Source organism: Bos mutus, chromosome 8, assembly GCF_027580195.1.
Source record: "Bos mutus isolate GX-2022 chromosome 8, NWIPB_WYAK_1.1, whole genome shotgun sequence".
NCBI lineage: Eukaryota > Metazoa > Chordata > Mammalia > Artiodactyla > Bovidae > Bos > Bos mutus.
Window position 1 is genome coordinate 28,228,682 of NC_091624.1, and position 16,281 is coordinate 28,244,962.

General features: G+C 48.0%; 1 pseudogene; it reads left to right on the forward strand.

Moving 5' to 3' along the window:
• Positions 1-2,395: 2,395 nt before the first annotated feature.
• LOC102282570 (RNA transcription, translation and transport factor protein pseudogene) lies at positions 2,396-4,755 on the forward strand (annotated as a pseudogene).
• Positions 4,756-16,281: the final 11,526 nt, after the last annotated feature.

Consider the following 16,281-nt stretch of genomic DNA (forward strand, 5'->3'; position numbering starts at 1 on the left):
AGGGCAGGGAGGAGAGATCAGAGATTTAAAAAAGAAAGATAACATTGACCAAATTTTTAAATATTAAGAAACAAGATCTAAAGGCAGCCATTCCCTTGAGAAAAAAGACTCACAGCAGATATAAAGGGCAAGGAGAGTTATCATTAATATACAGAAATTCACATGAGTCAATACAGGTTCAGTATTAGCGGAAAAAAGCCAAATTCCCCAAAGAAAAGAGGATGAAAGTCATGCCAACAAGCACAGAAAGTCTCGGAACGTATAGAACCACAGTTTTGTCTCACCAGGAACTGTCAGAAGGCAAGTAAAACAAACTGGCATCTTCATGTGGAGATTAGCAGTCCTGATTTAATAATAAGGCCCGGTGCTGGCAGAGGGGAGCAGACAGGCAAGCTGTGAGCAAGTAGTCAGTCCCAGCCTTTCAGGAAAGCAGCTTGGAAAAGCCTCACACTTATTTCTTACTCTGATTCACTTTTGGCATCTACCCTGAGGAAAGCAAAGATTTAGACCTAGAGTAGTTTATCTCAGAGTTACTATACATACCAAAAAGTTGGAAATGACAAGGTTCCAGGGGGAGGCCTGGGTAACCCTTCGTTGTCCTAAACCAAGGAGTTTGTGATAATTTGTTACTGCAGCAATGTGGACTGATACACTCCACACTGGATTCCTGGCACAAGAAAGCTTGACGTATTCTGCAAGCTCAAGGAACAATTGTTAAAACAGCCAATAAAGGAATAATCTCAAAGAAAATACACCAGATATCGGCAGTGGTTTTTTCTATCTGGGCTTCCCCAGTGACTCACCTGGTAAAGAACCCGCCTGCAATGTGGGAGACCTGGGTTTGATCCCCAGGTTGGGAAGGTCCCCTGGAGAAGAGAACAGCTACCCACTCCAGTATTCTGGCCTGGAGAATTCCTTGGACACTATAGTCCATGGGGTCGCAAAGGATGGGACACAGCTGAGCGACCTTCACTTTCACTTTTATTTCTATCTGGGTGAATTCCATTTTTTGTTTTCACGCTTTTCTAGTATTTTCAAATGGCAGTCATGGCTGTCCCACAGCTTGTACCGTGCACTCACCTGCTTGGCCAACCCTGAACCAGCTGCTTGGTCAGAAGTTCATGCATTCATAATTGTGACAGATTTTGGCAAACTGTTCTCAGGAGAGGTTGTACCAATTTACACTCCCACCAGTGTTGTCGGCTTGCCCACAGAGCACATTAATTGACTTTTGCATTAGGAGAAATGCTATATCCCCCCAAGGATTTAATTTCCATGTCTCCCGTCACTTGTGAACTCAGCCTCTGCCCATGGGTTCGAACCAGCTTTCTTTCCTTTGAACTGTCCTCATAGGGGCTGACCTCTCCCTGCCCTGCTGACATCCAGACCACCTCCGCTCAGCTTTTGAGTGACTGGTTCCATCTCCTTTGTCAGCCCTAGGCTCAGAAGTCACCTCCACAGAGGGGTGAGGTCCCTGAGGGGCCTATAACCCTGCCTGATGTGGGGCCACCTTCGGAGCATCTGCTTCTCTGCAACAGGCACTCAGGTCGCAGCCCAGAGCCCCTGCTCCTCTGGTCTGGCAGCCCCCTTGCCCCAGCAGGGCCTGAGCCAGTTGGTCTGTGCTAACTGACCCATCTCACTCCTCTGGGCTTCCCATGGAGCAAGGCCTTTAACCTCAAGATGAAGGCCCCTATGGTGGCCATCAGAAGTGTGGCTTGGACTCAGGTCCAACCCCTTGGCCACCCTAGGCCACACCAGCCTGCGGGAGAGACGCCTAGGCTGGGTGAGGGGGGGGGTGTGCAATAAGCTCATCCCCTGGGCCTTAGTTTCCTATCTGCCAACCGGCAAGGTCACCGTTAGGGTGACAGAGCAGACATCTGCAGTGCTTCCAGTGGGCAACCTAGGCCCGGGCACAGGAGGAGTGATCACTGCAGCTCTAGGCAGCTGAGGGTGTGTGCCCTGAGCTCTCCATCCTTCTCCAGATAATGCTGGGCTGGATCAGCATCTCTGTTCCCAGGGCCCACTTTGCCTGTGCCACAGCTGGGGTGGAGGCTGTTGGACTGATCGATTAGTGCATGCCTGGTCCCTGCCAGCCAGACCCCTGACCCTGGGGTCCCCACGCTTGTCTGCAGCCCATGCCTGATTCTGATTGTAGAGGCCAGTGCCCCCCACACCACATGGACCAAGGGCAGTGGGCAGTGCTAACTGGAGTCCAGGGTGTTCTCAGAATGGCACTTGGGGAAGGGCCAGCATGACCCAGGGCTGCACAGGGACCTCTGTTCACAAAGCACCAGCATTCATTCACGGGGGCCTGAGGACAGGGTCAGTAGTTTCCCTGGGAGGACCAAGCCTGCAGCCTCACACCCTCATCTTCTTTCACAAGAATTTAACACAAATGGCGTGAGGCCCTGCAGACACAGGTGGAGGCAGCCAGGAGGCTCAGTGGCCTTAAGCAGGTGGTGGTGCCGCTCTCCAGCCTTGGTTTCCCCACTTGCAAGGAGAGGACAGCCAGATGAGTGAATGAACGTGGTAGTCTCTGCTCAAAGGATTGGAGGATGGAAATAAGGGAAGGAGGGAAGAAGGTAGGGATACAGAGAAGGAGGGAAGGGAGAAGGTGGAAGAAAGGAGGGAGGGAAGGGAGGAAAGATGAATAGGCAAAAAGACAGGATCACAATCTGCTAAGGATAAACTAGAAAGTTGCCCCCATATGGTCAGCTGGGAAACCCTGGACAGATTTTCTGATCTCTCTGAGCTCTCCTTTGTTGACCTGCAGGATGGAAACCATAATAATAGAGGGGAAGACAGCTTGTCCTGCATCCCCAACACCTGGAGCTCCCAGATCCTACCGTTCTGGTACTTTTCTTGGCTCTGCTCTTTTAGAAGCACATCATGATGTCCAGCACGCGGATGATGATGTGATGAACACTCTTCCCGTGATGAACATTCTGCTGCACTGGGTTTCTTAGGGTGGGGAGTTGCTGCCTCTGCCTGACTTCACTCTAACCTCACCTCAGGTGCCAGAGGTAAGATGTCATCACAGGCAACTAGGCAAAATTCTGAAGTCATGACAAGGATATACCTTTCAGCGGTTTCTTCGCAGCTGATAGTAGCTGAAAGTGAAAAGTTGCTCAGTCACATCCAACTCTCTGTGACCCCATGGACTGTAGCCCATAGGCTCCTCTGTCCATGGGATTTCCCAGATAAGAATACTGGAGCGGGTTGTCATTCTCTTCTCCAGGGGATCTTCCCAACCGAGGGATTGAACCAAGGTCTCCTGCACAGGAGGCAGATTCTTTACCATCTGAGCAAATAGGGAAGCCAATTGTAAAACAGTGTTTATTTGTTAGTTAAATAAGGTAGTCTACTCTGAGGTACTGTTTGTAACTCTGGAGATCTTTTTTAAACGCATTTGTGTTGTGAATAACACAGAAAATCAACATCGTCTGGTCCAGCCTCCAGCTGGTACAGGAAGCCCCTCCCCAGGACCTGAGGGGTGTCAGCCAGCTCTGCTGGCATCTCTCCAGGATGGGAGCACATGGCCTTCAAGATGCCAGACAGACCACAGACCTGAAGCTCCTGTGCTGTAACTGCCCTGGGACAGCCAAGCAGGGTCCCCGTACAGCCTGGCCCCCAGCTGTGCTTCTGTCTGCCACACTGCAGTTTTCCATCACATCTCCCACCTGTGCCCTAGAGAAGGAATCACAGAATCACAGGGTGAAATGAATGAGGATATGAATTTGACAGAAAGCTGAAATTGTCTGGAAACTGCCCCCCACCCCCTGTGTTTCCTGCCTCCCCCGCCCCAGGGGACAGGATGGGAGGAGGCCAGAGTTGCAAGGACATGACCTGCAACTCAGCCACTACATTTCACTCTGACCAAGAAAACCTTTTTTTAAAAAATTGAGACATAATTTGCATGCCATAAAACCCCCTTTTAAACTGTACAATTCAGGGGTTGTTAGTACATTCACGGACTTAGGCAATTATCATCACTAAATCCAGAATGTTCTCATCATCACAAAAGAAGATCTGGCCCTCCCAGCTGAAGCAGGAAGCATGATGGGCTTTCTCTGCCACAACCTACCTCTTTAACTGAACAGATAAAACAGAATTTAGAAACTCGATGTTTGCCTTGAAGACCAGAAAATCAGACACTGTAAGACTGAAGACAGAGGTAACCCACGACAGTGACCAACCCAAGTTCTTTGAAAAGTTTCTCAGAGATGTTCACTGTTCTTTCAAGATTCTAGATGGACAAGAAGCAATTGACTGAATTCTTGGTTTAGCTGTTAGATTTGGATATGGAGATAATGCTGAAAAATACAATTACTTGGTAACTGATAATGCAAAAAATGCTGACTGTTGCATCAATTAAAAATGCAGAGCCCATGATCAATTTGGACATAAATAATCCTAATTTTAGGGCTGGTGTCCTGGCCCAGGCTACCTTTCAGAGTCAACCCATGGTGATTACCTGGCAGTGCTTCAAACAATTAACATTTTGGTCCAGGAACCCTGACATGGCACGCAGTTGCTAACACAAACCCAACAGAAGAGGGCTTGCCTGCTGCTTAAGACAAGCGTATTCTTGGTTTTAACACAGGAGCTGAGGTTCTTAATGAAGCTGCTCAAACTCTGCACTTGGTGTGTATAGAAGAGCTGAGAGAGCTGCAGACAAAAATTAATGCAGCCACAGTGACTGTTGAGATGATTACTGCTGATCCAAAGACAGACCACAGACAGGGTGGAAGATGAATATTAGAAAGTTCATCTAAAATTAGAATTTTATCATGGCCCCTACCTAGTACACACTGGCATATATACGGAAGCAAATGCTACATTTTCAATGGAAAACTCCCAGAAATTTGACTATGTTCTGGAAAGCAACCACCGTTGCTTTTTCTTTAATAAAGTTTGGGAAAGAAGAAAACAAAAAATAGATCCTGTACCCAACAGGCAATCAGCCCCCACGCAGGGCCCCCGCACCCCGACAACTATGAATCTGACTCTGAATCTGCCTATTCAGGACATTTCATATGAATAGAATCATAACATATGTGACCTTTTGTGTCTGGCTTTCTGCACTCAGCGTGTTTTCTAGGTTCATTCACATTGTAGCATGCACCACCGCTTCACCCTTCTATAGGTGATTAATAGTCCATTGTTTGAATACACCACATTTTGTTTAATCCCTCATCCAATCGTGTACACTTGGGATGTTTCTGGTTTTTGACCATTATGAACAATCATGTACATGTTTTTGTATTGGCCTTGCTGGATCCTAAGGTAATTCTATGTTCACTGTTTGAGGAACCACCAAACTGTTTTCCACAGTGGCTATATCATTTTGCTTTTCCACTAGCAAGGTATGAGAGCTCCAATTTCTCCGTATCCTCACCAACACTTAATGTCCGTGTGTTTCTATTCTATCCATCTCAATGGGTGTGAGGGGGTACCTCATTGTGGTTTTGATTAACAGTTGTGATGTTGAGCATCTTTTCACGTGTTTATTGGCCATTTATATATTTTCTTGGGAGAAATGTCTTTTCAAGACCTTTGCCAGTTCTTGAATTGTGTTGTTTGTCTTTTTGTGGTTGACTTTTATGACATCTCTACATATTCTGGACACTGGATCCTTGTGAGATCTGTGACTTGCCAGTATTTTCTCCCATTCTGTGGATGGTCTTTTCACTACTTGGATAGTGTCCTTTGATTCCAAAAGTGTTTAATTTTGATGAAATTGATCTATTTTTCCCTTAATGTGTCTGTGCCCAACAAAATCTTTGACTAAACTCCCCACACTCCTCAGACCAAGGCCTGTGCCCTCTCTCCCTGCTGTCTCCTGGACAGGGGTCCTTTCTTAGACTCTGGTGTGCTGCGCCCCCTGGTGGCACTTGGCCATTCAGGATGGGTGCGCAACTCAGGCAGGGAGGCACAATCAGGCTCCAGGGGCATCGACGTTAGATTTGACAAAGCACCATCTGTACTCAAGGAAACCTTCTTTGGGAAGAAAGAAAGAGGAAAACATTTCTGCTTCCCAATCCCAGACACAGCCGACCACTGGCCGTCTCTCTTTGTACTCTGCCTACTACACTGTGAGGTGGGGATTCCAGTTCCCTTTCTAATAGGGGAGGAAGCTGAGGTTTGGGTAAGTGCAGTAAGTGTCCAGGGTCCAGAGTTACTGATGGAGATGCTGCCTGCTAAGTTGTTTCATTCATGTTCAACTCTTTGAGATGGACTCTAGCCCGCCAGGCTCCTCCGTCCATGGGATTCTCCAGGCAAGAATTCTGGAGTGAATTGCCATGCCGTCCTCCAGGGACCTTCCTGATGCAGGGATCAAACTCGAATCTCTTGTGTCCACTGCATCTGCAAGTGTGTTCCTTACCACTAGCGCCACCTGGGAGATGACAAGCTGACCCTTCACTTATTCACTCAACAAACATTTGTGAGGACGCCGCCTCACACAGACATTAGCTGAACACTGGCCAACTCAGCAAGAACAGACTAAACAGCCTTAATGCCATAGGAAAGTACAGGCCAGGCCCCCAGGCCCCGCTGATTGCTGACTGAAGAAACCCTGGGAGGGAGACGTGAGAGACCTCACTGGTCTCCTGTGAGTGGAACCCGTTGCCCATGGAGCATTCAAGTCCCCCGAGAGCTGGCCAGGAGGCCCCATCACCTGATAGAAAAGTAAAGGAACAGTACAGGAGCAAGAGGGGGACAGGAGGGAGAGGAAGAGTTTTCAACACACATTGTTTTGAATTTCATACTGCGTGTGATCAGCCTACTTAACAAAAATGTAGATATAAATAAGATTTAAACTTAAACAATGATTAGAACTTATCAGAATTAGTTGTGTGTAACAGAGATGGCTAAGTGCTCTCCACCATCCATTCTCTTCCTCTGTCACAGAAACCCTGAACTTTCAGTTAGGAACATGAATGCCTGGAACATAAAGTACATCTCTCAGCTTGCCTTCCATCTAGGTATAGCCACGTGGCTAAGTTCTAACCAAAGATGTGAGTGGAACTGTGCAGAAATTTCTAAGAAGTGTCTTAGAGAGTTCCCTGGTGGTCCAGAGATTAGGACTCAGTGCTCTCATTGCCATGGTCCCAGGTTCAAGTCCTGGTCAGGGAACTAAGATCCTGCAAGTTGCACATTGTGGCCAAAAAAAAAAAAAGTCTTACAATGTAGGATGCATATTTCTTTCTCTCTTCCTCCTTCCTGCTAGCTGGGATGCAAGCAGGATGGCTGGAATTTAAGCAGCCATCTTGGGCCACATGGTAGAGACTACATATTAAGAACAGCAGGACAGGAAATTAGGAGGAACCTGGGCTTCTGACATGGAACTGCCACACCAGCCCCATCCTGCTTGCCTTAGGACGTCTTCTATGTAATAAGAAAGAATGTCTTTCTTGCTTAAGTAACTGATATTTTGGGGTTTGAGTCATCACAGTTGCACTTGCCCTGAGTGGCACATCATATAAAGTACCTGATAAGCATCTGGCCAATTATAGGCTGAGGATCCAGCCCAGTCACACATGTATGATTCGGGTGGAGGAGAAATGCACCCAGGCCTGGGAGGGAAGCTGACACCGAGAAAACCACAAAATTCCACTGCCCTATCCCAGCCCCGGCCCAGCTGTTGGTCCTTAGTCTCTGAAAGCCAACGCCACCTAACAAGATGACATGTGTTAAGCCACATGCTTTTCTGACTCTATGTTTTGCCAATTGAATTAGATTTTCCTCTGGTTGATATTGGAGTGAGCCTTCATTTCCTGACCATCTGCTGTTTGGGTGGCAGGAAAGTCCTCTGAGTGCCAGAGGAGAAGCAGCCCAGATTGAACGTGCTGCAGGAACACCCCAGGAGCAGAGGGACTGATGGAGGGCTCCCAGGGAGGCCCCCACAGCCACGCGGCACTCAGGGACTGCCAGCTCTGAATCTGAGCCTGGGTCCAGAGTCCTTCCTGCTCCGGACACTGGTAATATAATTCAGTTTAAAAAGGAAGAAAATTTTGACACGTGACACATAGTTGAACCTTGAGGACATTGTGCTAACTGAAATAAGCTTGTCATAAAAGGACAGATACTGTACGATTCCACGTGTATAAAGCATCTACAGTCATCAAATTATAAAAACAAAAAGTAGGATGGGGGTGCCAGGGACTAGGGGAAAGAGAATGGAGAATTAGTGTTTTAATGGGGATGGTTTCTGTTTGGAATGATGAAAAAGTTCTAGATCTTTTGTACAACAAGGTGGAATCATTTAACACTGCTGAACTTCAAACTTAACAATGATTAAGTGGTTGAAAAACAATTACGTGTATCTATATTGATGGATCTCACCTCTCACTGATCACAGACCTTGAAGAGTATCTCTGTGACTGTATTAATCTGTGTCCAATCAGATGGTAGGGACCACTCGGTGACCTGAACAGGATGTCTAATAGGCCCAGTTAGTAAGCACTGATGAGACCTAAAAGGAAGCCCTAGGAAACCCCAGGACTGAGGGAGGGCACTTGAGGAGGTCAGCTTGGAGGGAGCTGGGCCTCAGTGGAGAAGGCATGCCTGAACCCACTAGTTGGCAGGGAAATCTGCTGGTTTGTGTGGGCCAGGCTGGTCTGCAACCACCACAGCACAGGCTCTGTGGCTACTGGCCAGGGTGCGTAGCAAATTCGGGGCATCAAGAAGGAGCTGGAGGCCGAGAGTGGGGAATCTGAATCTAGAGGCCTTGGGAAGGTAACCACCAGGGCAGGGCTGCAAGGTCACAGGAATGTCATTTGGGGGGCACGGGCACCAACCATCCTGAATCCCGCACTTCAGACCCCCAGGTATCAGAGCTCCATCCTCTTTCCACCCTTCCAGTTCTCTGAACTGGGGGTGCCTGACATTTTGGTCACCAGGAAGGAGAAATGTCCAAGGGTATTCGGAGCTCAGAGGCAATGAACTGATATGCTGACCTTGCGGGTAAAGGGGCCTCCAGGACAGGATGCTAAAAAAAATACCTATTCAAAAAATATAAATTTGTTTTATCTGAATGTACTTATCTGAATAAAATCTGGTAGATTGGACTTCATAAAACTGAAAACTTCTGCTTATCAAATGACATGACTAAGAAAATAATAGGCAAGACACAGATTTGGAAAAAATACCTGTATTTGAAAAAAAATACATGTGGCCATAGTGTGTAAAGAACTCCTTTAAAAGTCAAGGCTAAAAAGATGAATAACCTAAAATTTTAAATGTGCCAAAGACTTTAACAGACACTTCACAAAAGGTGATATACGAATGGCTGGGCCCCTGAAAGTGTGCTAAGTGTCATCAGTGAAGTATCTCCACCAATCATTTTAACATCTAAACATTTAGAAGATAGAAAATAACCAGTGTTAGGGAGGCATGGAGCAACTGGGACTCATGTTTTGCTGGTAAGAAATAGTACAGCCACTTTGAAACTGGTCTGGTGGTTTCTTATAAATATACACAAGAGATTCTCCTCAGTTTGGCCAAGAGAAGTGAAAACATGCTTACACAAGTCCTTACACACTGCACTAAGAGTAGTTCATTCATAACAGCCGCAGACAAGGGCCACCTTGATGACTGTCTGCAGGTGAATGTGAAAACATGCTGGGTGCCCCCGCACTGGGATGGGCTCAGGAGGGAAGAGGGATGGGCTGCTGATACACGAACAGCCCTGATGAATCTCAGAAACATTTTGTGAGTGAAAGAAGCCAGACACGTAATAAATTAATCCATTTATTTGTTGATTCAGAACAGGCAAAGCAGATGAGAACAGGGGTAGCCACTGTAGTGGGGAGAGAGGGCTTGACTGCACACGGGCCTGAGGAAGTTTTCTTGGGGATAGCAGCGTTCTAGACTTAATATTCGTGATGGTCAGTCTGTACAGTTCTCAAAACACATCAGTCTGGACCTCCAAGATGGGTGCTTTCTTGGTGGATGTGAGTAATAGAGTGAAAGTGAAAGTTTAGTCACGCAGTCGTGTCCGACTCTTTGCGACCCCGTGGACTGTAGCCCACCAGGCTCCTCCGTTCACGGGATTTTCCAGGCAAGAGTACTGGAGTGGGTTGCCATTTCCTTCTCCAGTGTGAGTAATAATCCATTGCTGAAATCTAAAACATGTCTCACCCTGTCTAGCCCTGTCCATCCCACAGGATGCCATATCCCAGTGGGCCCCTTCTTAGAGGGAGACCCAACCATGCAGAAGAGAAAGGCTGAAGACGGTGAGAAGTTTCTGTCTGAAGAGGAGAAGCAGCTCCGTGCGATGAATCAGCCAAGGATTAAGCTATGAAATGATACTTCACTCCACTGAGCAAGCACCAGGGCAGTGGACTTACTGCACTGACACCTCCCGAACAGCCACGGTTCCCTCCTTTCTTGTGGACAAAACTCCAGTGAGTGGAGATGATGGTTTGGAACTCAGTCACATCTGGCTGTTAAGAAGACAGGAAGAGGTGGTATCTATTTGGGGATAATCCAGTTAAAATTTGGGGGTTCAGTTACTAAAAATCAAGAGGGAAAGAATGAATACGGTGTGGCAATCTCTGCCCCAGGGACAGCATCTTCAGCCCAGGTGACAGGTGACTGGGCCAGTTCTGTTCCATATTTCCGAGCCTTCCTTGCAGTGAGGGGTGGCCCTAAGATTTAAAGGGCAGTCTGCTGGAGAATGGAGAAGGCAATGGCACCCCACTCCAGTACTCTTGCCTGGAAAATCCCATGGATAAAGGAGCCTGGTAGGCTGCAGTCCATGGGGTCTTGAAGAGTCGGACACAACTGAGCGACTTCACTTTCACTTTTCACTTTCATGCACTGGAGAAGGAAATGGCAACCCACTCCAGTGTTCTTGCCTGGAGAATCCCAGGGACAGCGGAGCCTGGTGGGCTGCCATCTGTGGGGTTGCACAGAGTTGGACACGACTGAAGCAACTTAGTAGTAGTAGTAGCTGCTGGAGAAAGGCAGAACTTTTGCTCATGAAGGGGAACAGATGTGGCTGTTGGTCTTTTCCCTGTTTCTCCCTGGTCTGCACACAGACGTGATACCTGAAGCTGTGGGAGTTAAGTTATGACCATGAGGGAACAACTCCAAGGAGAAGGCCAAGATCATTGCAGAGTTACTGTCCAGACAACATCAAGCTTCTGAGCAAGGCAGCAGCTGTTTGGGTCTGATCTAGTGATGGGGGGGATAAAACTATGTCTATTATTGATACCCCATAAATTCCTAATGGATAGACAAAACTTAGCTTATAAGCCAGCTGTGACAGCTGCTCCCAGGGATGAGTTCTGAGGATGTGGTGAGTGCTAGGAGTTCTCTGGCTGCTATCACCCAGGTCAGACTGCAGACCAGAAGGGAAGACACATATTTAGTGGCACAGTTTGTGATGCTGCCTAAAAACTAACTCACACTGCCTTAATCGTTTCTCCTGATGCCCCAATTTCGAGGTGAAGAGTGAGCATCTCACCCACTTTGATGTTTCCATGACCACAGGCCTGTGTGGTTCCTGGAACCCACCTCTGATCAGTCTGCTGCCTCCTCCCATCCCTGGCTGGACTATCAGGAGCCCAGTGTGGAAGGGAGGAAACACTTACCTGAATGCACTCTAATCAGCATGTGTTTTAAAAGCAATTTCTGGGAAACATAAGAAAAAAGGCAGAAAAATAAATGCTGTCATTTGCCATTATGGCTGATGATTTTAAACAGGAAAAGAGCTTCTGAAATTCTCAGTCCAATTGTCTTTTAGATACACAGGGCCAAGGGTGGACACCACAGGTAGACAGTGGCAGTAACTGCTTCCTGCCCCTCGCCACAGCTCAGGAGTTAGCAGCCAGCGGACCCAGAACCCCAGGGAGGGAGGGCAGCTGTTAGGACCCACTACTGACTGCTGTGAGGTTGGGCCTCATGCCAGAGGCATACCCATCTCAGGGGATGACCCGGTGACACCACCACTGCTGGCCTCAGTGACGGTATGTGCTGTATTGAAGGAGGAACTGCCCCCCCAGTGGGGAGCTGGGCACCGGGATCCAAGGGCACAGGGGCGAGAGCAGACCCCAGACCAAGGAATGTCACAGGGCCAGCTACAAGAGTCACTCAGGCCCTAACTGCACTACGTGCCCCTTCCCAGTCGGTCACTAAGCGGCTGGCTCCCTCTCTGGAGATCAGAGCCACCACGCACCTGAGCAAAGTCAGAGGGAGGTGGGCAGTGACTTCAAGGGGCAACCAACCGAGCACAGGAGCCGCTGGGGGCAAGAGGCAGGCTCACCTTCCCCGACTCCCTGCCTTTTCCTTCCTCCCTTCCTTTCCCTCAGGTTCTCTCTCTCCTCCTACTCCCGTATTTCTCTCTCTCTTTCTCACTGCTCCCTCTTGCTTCTGTCCATCTCTGCACTTTCAAATCTCCATTTTCTCTGCATCCTGGACAGTAAATGCAGGCAGTGAGGGGAGGCCGTGACTGTGTGCCCTTCCTTCACACTGATGGACTGAGAGCCGAGCTCCACATTAGAAGGGTCTCCCATCCTCCTGCTGTACCAGCCGCGTGACCTTAAGTCAAGCATCCCCTCTGCCTTGGGTCCTGCCTGTGAGATAGAACTAAATGGACAGTCACCCATTTGTGAGCTTTGTGAAGTGCCCACAGGTCTGGGCTTTTCTCTGTTTCTGATAATCACATCACAGCACTGGACTCATGCCCTCCCTGGCACTTTTAATCCTCCAGCTGCCTAGATTTGCCTTCTTCTCGCGCAGGCCCTGAGCCAAGGCCAAGAGCCTCAAGGGATTTGGGATGCACCACAGCCTGGCCATCTTCCTCCTCTCCCTTTCAGCTCTAAGGCTCCTCCCTAGGAGGCAGCCCCTGGGCCTGACACAGCAACTCTCTGCGGCTTGAGTTTTGGTGACAGCCCCTGTTGTGACAAGTCTTGTGTCCCTGTCCGCTTGAACCTGGCCTGCACCAGGGTGGAGCTGCCCCCTCACAGCAATCATGTGAGAGAGCTCTGGCCAGATCTCCAGGCTTTCAAGGCCTCTCCTCCACCCATTAGCTCTGCCATCCTCTGGGCCTCAGTTTCCTCATCTATAAAATGGGATAATAGTATCCACAGTTTGGCTTATGAGCAATGTGTGCAAGCCAGTCCCCCTCCCTCCAGGACACCATTCACCAGGATCAAAGGTTGATGTTCCTCAGCATGCAGGCCTGCGGAGGCACCTCTAGCACAGTTCAGAGAAGTCAGACCAAGGCCTGAGGCTAGCCTTGAGATGAGTGGGTCCCTTGCGTTCCCTCTGCCCTCCCCAGCACAAACCCTGGTGACTAGCTTTTGCACCCACTCCTCTGTCCAACCAGCCCACACCCTGAGGGGTCTGTGAAGGTCAGTGTACTCGGCAGGTGGTGGGCTGGGAGCAGAGGCCACCTTTGAGGGGGATCCCTTGGTATCACTGAGGGTCTATGGGTTTCATAGGGCCTTGGATATCATGAAGGTCATGAACATCACAGGGGCCATGAGCGTCACTGGGGCCTTGTACATCACAGGGGGTCATGGACGTCATGGGGGCCATATGTACCATGGAGCCATAGACACCATAGATACCGTGGGAGCTACAGGCAGCAAGGGGGCCAGGGGCATCACGGGCATCATGGACATAATGGGAGGACATGGACCTCATGGGGGGATATCAGCATCATGGAGGCCACCAGCTTCTGGAGCCAGTGAGGTGGGAGATGTCTCCAGCCTTAGGCTGGGCTCTCACTTCAGCCTAAGAGGGTGGTGCCCAGGTGGGTTATCCCAGCCCCATCCCTGGGGATGCAGGACCAGCACTCTGATACGCTCTGAAGCATCCCTGCTCCTACCTGGCCTGCACCCTCTCCCGCATCCACTCCTGGGGAAGCTTAGGGAAGCTGTCACCTGAAGGGGACAGTGAAGCCAATAGATGTGCCTTTGACTAGGGATCAGAAAGACCAGCAATGCTTTTTAAATTGCTTCTACCAACTTTTTTCTGGTTATGAAATAAGGTAGGTTATAAATAGTGTAGTGTTTTCTCCCTGTGTTTGTATCATTGAAATAATTTAATTTTGCGACCTCTCCCCATAACAGTATAGTGTCAGCTATGACAAGTTGCACAGCCAGCATCTCTTGTAATGGTTGTGTAATATTCTATCATGGAGGGGGTGACAAATTATCCTTTCCCTGGCATACATACAATTTTTCATTACTTCTTATAATGTTATGGTGAATTATTCATAATGATTTTATCATATTAAACAACATCTTTTTAGAATAGAGTTCCAGCAGCAAAATTATTTGGGTCAGTGTGAAAGTGAAAGTCGTTCAGCCATGTTTAACTCTTTATGACCCCATGGACTATACAGTCCGTGGAATTCTTCAGGCCAGAATACTGGAGTGGGTAGCCATTCCCTTCTCCAGGGGATCTTTCCAACCCAGGAATCGAACTGGGGTCTCCTATATTGCAGGCAGATTTTTTTACCAGCTGAGTTACCAGGGAAGCCCCTATTTGGGTCAGAGGATATAAATATTCTGAAGGCCCTTGGTATAGATTGTCAGATTGCATTATGGAAGAGTCACTGTGTTTTTACATGCTTGTCATGTAGCAACTGTGGAAATTTGAGCACCCTCAAGATTTGTTGTTCATTGTGAATCATGATTTCAATATATAGATCTTTAGTTCTGAGTCTATCTTTTAAAAATACATAGTAACCACTTATAGTTTCTTTTGATTCATTGGCAGAGATAATGCTCAGTTCAGTTCAGTTCAGTTGCTCAGTTGTGTCCAACTATTTGCGACCCCATGAACCACAGCACGCCAGGCCTCCCTGTCCATCACCAACCCCCAGAGTTTACCCAAACTCATGTCCATTGAGTCAGTGATGCCATCTAACTATCTCATCCTCTGTCGTCCCCTTCTCCTCCTGCCCGCAATCCCTCCCAGCATCAGAGTTTTTTCAAATGAGTCAGCTCTTTGCATCAGGTGGCCAAATTATTGGAGTTTCAACTTCAACATCAAGAGTTGGTCAAATTATTTTCGTGGTCCCATACATCTGGGTGTGATCACCTGCTGAATTCTCACCACCTGGATGTGAGAGGCAGTGATCTGCTACTAGACTGAAATATGCTGGGTCCCTGGACACCACCTGATTGAAAAGCAGGGGAGCCCCCTTACCCACATTAGGTGTGTGGGAGTGAGAAATAAACCATACTCTGTTAGCCACCAAGATGCTGGGGTTTATCTGATAACAAAGTGGAACTGAGCCTCTCGATCAAAATAGTCACACTATTACGTATCTATCACTTTAAAACAAATAAGTGGCCTTAAAAAATTATTAGTTAATGTCTCCAGTAGTTTCTGTCGGTCAAGAATTCAGGAGTGACTCTGCAGAGTGGCTCTGAGCCAGGAGAGAAAGGCAGAAGCCGCAGTGCCCTCTATGACTCAGCCACAGAAGTCACACACCATCACCTCTGCTGTAATTTATTGGCCATGTAGTCTGGCCTTGATTTACTGTAAGAAGAGACTATAGAAGGGTGTGATTAAGAAAGCGAAGATTATTGTGGCCATCTTGAGGTCAACTATCTCCCTCCCTAAATCTACTTTAGAAATTTATTCTTTAAAAATGTCACAGATAGTGCTTCCCTGGTGGCTCAGTGGTAAAGAACCCGCATGCCAATGTAGGAGACCCGGATTCAATCCCTGATCCAGGAAGACGTCACATGCCTCAGAGCGTGCGCTTGCACCACAACTACTGAGCCTGTGCTCTAGAGCCCGGAAGCCACGACGACTGAGCCCACGTGCCGCAGCCATTGAAGCCCCTGCACCTTAGAGCCCAGGCTTCACGACAAGAGAAGCCACTGCAATGCTCACACACCACACCTAGAGAGTAGCCCACGCAGCAACAAAGACCCAGCATAGCCACAAACATAAATAAAACAATAATTTTTTAAAACCTAAAGACTTAGGTACCAGGAGAAGACAGTCACTGAAGTATTGCTTTTAGAAGCAGAAAAAAAGGGAGGGGACATAATGTCCATTAAGTTGAATAAGGCATAACGTGACATTAAAATAGAAATGTATGCAGTCATATGTTGCAGAATGATTTTATGACATAGAAAGACGTACTTATAATTAAGTGACAAAACATAGGCAGAATGATTCTGCTGTGTAAAGAACATGTCTTTTATTATTTATTGCACTGGGTTTTCATTGCTACATGTGGGCTTTCTCTAGCTGTGGCAAGGAGAGGTTCCTCTTCTTTGCGGTGCACAGGCTCCTGATTGCAGT